Source organism: Vespa mandarinia, chromosome 3 (assembly GCF_050613455.1).
Source record: "Vespa mandarinia isolate Hongniang chromosome 3, ASM5061345v1, whole genome shotgun sequence".
Taxonomy (NCBI): Eukaryota; Metazoa; Arthropoda; class Insecta; order Hymenoptera; family Vespidae; genus Vespa; species Vespa mandarinia.
This window is the reverse complement of record NC_140812.1, coordinates 7,710,001-7,715,000: the sequence shown is the minus strand read 5'-3', so window position 1 is coordinate 7,715,000 and position 5,000 is coordinate 7,710,001. Positions and strand designations below refer to the sequence as shown.

Genomic DNA, 5,000 nt, shown 5'->3' with positions numbered 1-5,000 from the left:
ACGGTAAGTCAGAAGGATTATCGGATTGAAAATTAAAAAGAAAAAAAAAAAAAGGAAAAAAAAAAAAAGAGAAAAAGAAGAGAAAAGGAAGGAGCAGGAGGATTTCCCTGTGAAATTTTCTTATCCGATTATTATCCTTTACCGATAAAAAATTTTACCATTCTTTTCTCTAATGGTCGTCGATTAGAAAACTCTTTTTAATTTTTCCACATTTTTGTTCCTTCTTTTTCTTCTTTTTTTTTTTTTTTTTTGTATTTTCTTTTTGTTACTTCTTTCTTTCTACCATCTCTTCCTTCATCTTTCTATAGGCTTCTCTAAAGCTGATTCGCGAATAAAAAATGATATGACGCGACTTTTATATAAAAAACATGTCGCGCGAACAGCTATATATATATATATATATATATATATATATATATATATATAAATATATATATATTATAGCTTTAGTTATATTTTTTCTAAACACGATATTTGGTTTTACGGATTCAGACTTTATCCTCGAATATATACGACATCTATATCCCTATTCTCGATTCCCTTTCTTTATCTCTCTATTTTTTTTTCTTTTCCTTTTTCTTTCTTTTTTTTTTTACACGCATTACACGTGATACTACGAGCTGGAAGAAGAGAAAAGTTTTTGGAAGCAAAGATGGATTGAGGGTAGAGAGTGAGTGGTCTGGCGAGATAGTGGTGTATTATGGTTGAAAAAAAAAGAGAGAGAGAGAAAGAAAAAAGAGAGAGAGAGAGGGAGGAGAGAGAGAGAGAGAGAGAGAGAAGGAAATTCTCAGAGTAAACTCAGAGAAACTCTCTTCGAAATCCGAACGATTATTATCGATAAGTCGAACGAATTCGAGGTCTCCCATGGGAATAGTAAGTAAGGAGAGAAAGGCGTGAGCCATGATGAGGTAGAAGGTGGTGGGGTTGGGTTTTTTTTTTAAGGGGAAAAGGTGAAAGGCAAAACAAGAGGAAAAAAAAAATAAATAAAGGAAAGAAGAAAGAGATGGAAAGGTGAAAGGACGTAAAAAGTTCAGGTCATAATAAAGTGATACTTGTGTAATCCCTGTGTCTCACGTTGCCCCTTAATATTATAGCCCCGTCATTTTCTTTTACTCCCTTTTTCTTACTCTTCCTTTTTTTTTGTATCTTTTTTCTTGCTTTTTTCTTTCTTTTTTTTTTTTTTTTTAATTTATTATCGCAACAATTATTACTTTTTCTTACTTCCTCCCACTCGGTGTCGTTTCTTCGCACAGAGGTGGGAAGCGAGGCCGGGGATGGGGGGACAGGGGCGAACAATTAAAAAATTTCTTTCTTTCTCCGCTATTTTTTCTTTTTTTTCAGTGTTTTTGCAGTTTTTTTTTTCTTTTTTTTTTTTTTTTTAATTTTTTATTTTCTTCTTTCTTCTTCTCTTTACACACAAGCACGCTCGGCGATTTTTGGCACGTTCTTTTCCATAAGGTTTTCTTTCTTAATTCTCTCCTCTTTTTTTTATTTCTTTGGTATTTTCTTTCTTTTTTTTGTTTTTTATTTCTTTCCTTTTCTTTTCTTATTAAGCATTGGCACGATTTTTCTGACGCTCACGGCGAACGTGATATCAACGATTTGGCACCAAAAATTTCCGATCTGATTTTACTCTCTCTCTCTCTCTCACACACTCTCTCTTTCTCTCTCTCTCTCTCTTTCTCTCTCTCTTTCTTTCTTTCTTTCTTTATCCCTTTCATGCATATTCACATTCTCTCTCTTTCTCTTTCTTTCGCACGATTTTTACAGAAAAATATGCGGCGACTAAAAAATCTCACACGCGGCCACCCTTTCGGCCGTCGATCGCTTCGAGTTCTTCTTCTATCTTTCTATCTTTCTCATCTATTTCTTTTTCTTTTTCTTTTTTTTTTTGCCTTCATTTTCATTTCGCCTAATTATTACGCGCGAGGAAAAGAAAGGCCTTGCCCTTGATCTCTTTTCTCTCTATCTCTCTGTCTCTTTCTTTCTTTCTATCTTTCTTTCTTTCTTTCATATACGCCTTAACCGCGAGTAAGTAAAGGCGCGAATTTAATATTCTATAAAAACTAAGTTATTTCTTAGCTGATTGCCTTGCGTTACGGTTTAAAAGGTTGGGCACCCAGACAAGGATCGTCTCGATCGTGAAAATTATTTTACTTTATTTTATAATATTTAAATAATCGCCTAACGCGAATTTATCTTATTATCTTCTTTTTCTTCTTCAACTTCTTTTTCTTCTATTTTTTTTTTCTTTTTTTTTGGTTTCTCTCTTCCTTTATCTATCAGTATACGTAGTACGTTTTTTTACAATGAATTTTTGAAATTCATTTTAATAGATTATAACGAGTATTAACGTACCTACAGTGGGATAGAGAGGTTAGCGAGAGAGGTGCCTCCCTACCCCTCCTTACGCCCACATTATTTATATTTTATAATTTTTGACGAATGTCCGACGAAAATGGGGGCTGCTTAGAAATCTAATTAACGAGGCTGAGTAACCTTTCGATTAATTATTATTATCATTATTATTACTAGATATTATTATATTATTATCATTATTATCATCGTTATGCAGCCATTTATACGATATACGTAAATAAAGAAAAAAAAAAAATAAAAAAAAGAAAGAAAAGGATATAATAAAGAAAAAGAAAAAGAAATAGAACAAAAAAAGAAAAAAGAAAAGAAAAAAGAAGAAAAAATGAAAAATAGTAAAACAGTAAAACGATTGTGACGTATCATCCTTGTCAGGGCCCTCGCAATAAGGATAAGGCCCCTGCACTAACAGATTGCTCTCTACGCCACAACGATACGATCGTGTTACTCCATTTTTTTTTTCTTTTCTTTATTTTTTTTCTTCCTTCTTTCCTTCCTTCTTTCTCCATTATTTTTCTCACCGTTTCATTATAAGACTTAAAAGAGATCTTCGTTTTCGAATGCAAAACTAGTAATAGTAGTAGTAATAGTAATAGTAATAGTAGTAGAGGTGAAGAAGGGTGAGTTTAATTCAATCGATCGATCCTTTATCTCTTATGGTAAGGTCGAATCGAGGATCAACAAGCGCAGCAGATATTCTTTTTCTTTTTTTTTTTTTTTCTAATGTCTCTATCCTTTTCTCTTACTCCCTTCCTTTTCTTAATTTTATTTCATTTCATTTCATTTTATTTTATTTATTATTTTTTCTTTTTTTTTTCTTCTATTTTATCTCTCTTGCAATTCACACCCGATGCGTTTATTGACATCAATTCGACATTCCTTTTTATTCTCTCTCTCTCTCTTTCTCTCTCTCATTCATACTATATCCCTTTCATTCATCTTACTTTCTCATTTCTTCATTCACTCTTTCTATCTCTCTTTCTCGCTAAAGTACCATCCTTGAAAATATCCCTAACAAAATTTTATTTGGCACCGCATGATTTCGAACGAACACTATTCGACGTATACGGCATGATGTTCTTTAATATTGTGAGTTTATCTTTCTTATATCTCCCCTTTCTCTTATTTTCTTTATTTTCTCTTTTAATACGGAATAAGAGAATTTTGTAATTGTCCATTCGTCGATTTCATTTTTTATTTAATTCTCTTCCCTCACTCTTTCTCTCTCTGTCTCTCTTTTATTTCATTGAAACGACATCAATGATTAAAACATTATCCCATAAAAAATGGCTACTGATTATCGTTAAGTATTAAAACAGTGAATCAATCGATTAGATCGATTTTTTTTTAATTTTTTGTCCTCTCTCTCTCTCTCTCTCTCTTTCTTCTTATTTCGTTATCATTTAAAAGTCGACGTTTCGAAAAGATTTTAAACCTTTTAAATTAATATTTTAAGTCATGATTTAACCGATACCATGTCGAATATATAAATATATATATATATATATATATATATATATTATATATATATATATATTTATTTATTTATTATGTGTGTAGGTATCCCTTTCTCTCTCTATATATATATATATACATATATATATATATACATATATATATATATATTAGCTTTCGTCGGAACAAAAAAGAGAGATTACTTTTACTTTGTAGTAGCCTAGATATTTTTTTTTTCTCATATGTCTCATCGGATATGCTTCTGGAATATTTGATTGGTGCGACGATGCTGCGTCCCTTTCCGTCTGTTTCGTTTTTTTTCCCTCTTCTTTTCTTTCCTTTTCTTTTTCTTAGGTTTTTATTTTTTTTGATGTTCTGTCTTTTTCGTTTTCCTTTTTTCCTTCTTCTTGGTAAAAAACCAACGGATAACGAGGAGAGACCGCAAAGAGACGGCCATCTTTCGGTAAAAATAAATAAATGATCGATCGGATATTCTTATCGTATATCTTTCTTTCGATCTTTTTCACTTCGAGTCGTAGAAATTAAAAAGACAATAAAAAAGTAAGGGGATTAAAAAGGAATAAACGAAAAAAAAATCGTATGATCTCGAGAAGGACAGAACGATGAGATCGATTGGCGCTCGTCCTCGTTATCTCGAGAAGAGATGTTCTTTCTTTTTTTGTTTTTGTATTTTTTTTGTTTGTTTCCTTTTTTTTTCTTTTTTCTTTTTTTTTTTTTATTTTCCATCATTCTTTCATCCACGCGAACGAAAATTTGTACGCATGCGTGCACGCGTCTTTAGCCGCCTGAAAAACAATACCGATTCATTTTCTTTTTCTTTTTTTCTTCATCATTCAAACTTGCAGCCTTTCGTTTCTTCTCTCTCTCTCTCTTTCTCTCGCACAAACACACACACACAAACACACACACGCATCAGTCGTTCAGTAATGTCTCCTTTTCTTTTCTTGTTTTTTTTTTTTTTTTTTTTTTTTTAATTCCACATCAATACTTCTCTCTCTCTCCCTCTCTCTCTCTCTCTCTCCTTGCAATATGCCTTAAAAATTGTCCTTAACTATTTACTAATAATCGATTCTAATCACAGCAATTATTTATTGTTGATATACACAATCATACAGCGTCTCTCACTAATTGTTTACTTCATATATATA

General features: G+C 31.6%; 1 protein-coding gene across 1 annotated transcript in view; it reads right to left on the bottom strand.

Annotated features, from left to right (window-relative positions):
- mub (poly(rC)-binding protein mub) overlaps window positions 1-5,000 on the bottom strand; it is a 226,049-nt gene that overhangs the window by 5,306 nt on the left and 215,743 nt on the right. Inside the window, exon 8 of the mRNA XM_035880238.2 lies at window positions 1-5,000. This exon is cut by the window's left edge and continues 5,306 nt beyond it; it is cut by the window's right edge and continues 5,833 nt beyond it. The gene's annotated coding sequence lies outside the window, so the exon portion shown is untranslated.